The sequence below is a fragment of the Theropithecus gelada genome, chromosome 16 (assembly GCF_003255815.1).
Source record: "Theropithecus gelada isolate Dixy chromosome 16, Tgel_1.0, whole genome shotgun sequence".
In the NCBI taxonomy this organism is placed as follows: Eukaryota; Metazoa; Chordata; class Mammalia; order Primates; family Cercopithecidae; genus Theropithecus; species Theropithecus gelada.
Window position 1 is genome coordinate 64,472,530 of NC_037684.1, and position 1,787 is coordinate 64,474,316.

Sequence of the window (1,787 nt, forward strand, 5' to 3'; positions counted from 1 at the left end):
GCCATCGGGAATCTGCTTCTCTGTTCTTCAGCTATGCTTGCCTCTGGCATAGCTTCATTTCCACACAGGCAACATAAGCAGCTGCAGGCTCACATTTGTTTAAAATGTTATAGTTATATATATATTTATATCTATTTTATAGAGATTGGGGTCTCATCGTGTTTTCCGGGCTGGTGTCAAACTCCTGGCCTCAAGTAATCTTCCAGCCTTGGCCTCCCAAAGTGCTGGGATTACCGGTGTGAGCTACCATGCCCCGCCCCAAAAATGTTATAGTTTTTAAATTTTTATTTGTTTTTTCAGAGACATGGTCTCACTCTGTCACCTTGGAGGGAATGGAGTGGCACAATCAAAGCTCACTGCAGCCTCGAAGTGATCCTCCTGGGCTCAAGTGATCCTCCCACCTTAGCCTCCCAAGTAGCTGGGACCACAGGCAGAGACCCCCACATCCACATCCAGCTAACTTTTAAAATTTTTTATAGAGATTATGTTTGTCTCATAATGTTGCCTCGGCTGGTTTCACACTCCTTGGGCTCAAACAGTCCTTCTGCCTTGGCCTCCCAAAGTTCTGGGATTACAAGTGTGAGCCACTGCACCCAACCTTGTATATTAAACACACACATGTGTGCATGTGCGCGCACACACACACACACACACAAAATTTATGTTCAAAATATCAAAAGTTCAAAAGAGCACATGGAGAAAGTTTCTTCCCCACCCTGTATCCCTGCCACTCAATCTGCTTTCTCACAACAGCCAATACTCCCAGTTGCCTGCGCCTCCTTTCAGAGATGATCCATGCATATGTAAGCAATCATGCTTGTAGTTTTCCCCTTTTTTACACCAATGTGTAAAAAACTACATGCACTTTTCTGCACCTTGCTTTCGTCACTTAATGTATCTTGTACATTGTTCCATTATACTGAATAAAATGCACTTTCTTCTGGTGGCATAGTATTCCACAGTATGGATATATCAGAATGTAACCAATCCCCTACTGGCAGACATTTAGGTTGTTTCTAGCCTTTTGCCAATACAAGCAAAGCTGCAAAAAATAACCTACACATTCCCCTTTCACCTGTGTGCAAATATGTAGGGCTAATTCTTAGACATGAAAATACCGGTCAGGTGTGGTGGCTCACACCTGTATTCCCAGCTACTTGGGAGGCTGCAGTGGTATGGTCACTTTAACCTAGGATTTCCAAGGCTTCAGTGAGCCATGATCGTATCACTGCACTCCAACCTCGGCAACAGAGTGAGACCCTGTCTCAAAAACAATAAAATAACAAAAATAAATCCTAGGTCAAAGGAATAGGTGTTTGTGATTTTGATTTTCATGGGAATTGCTAAATTGCTCTCCATAAACATGTTACCAGCTTTTACTCCCACCAATGAATAGGCAAGGCCTGTTTGCCCACACCCCCTCCAACACTCTATGAAACTTTTTGGTGATTAAAAATATGCTAAGTTGAAACATGGTCTGCATTTCTCATTGATGAATGAGGTTAGGCATCTTTTCATATAGTTGAGAGTTTTTTGTATTTCCTTACCAGTGAAATTTCTGTAGAAATGTTTTGTACAATTTTATTGGGTTGTTGGTATTTTTCTTGTAAATTTGTCGATTTATATATGTCAAAATTAGTCCTTTCTCTGCAATATGAATTAAAAATATTTCCCCTGGATTATCATCTATTCTTTAACTTTTGCTTATTTTTTTTACTATGCATAGTTTTAACATTCTTATATATATATATATATATATATATATTTTTTTTTTTTTTTTTTTTTTT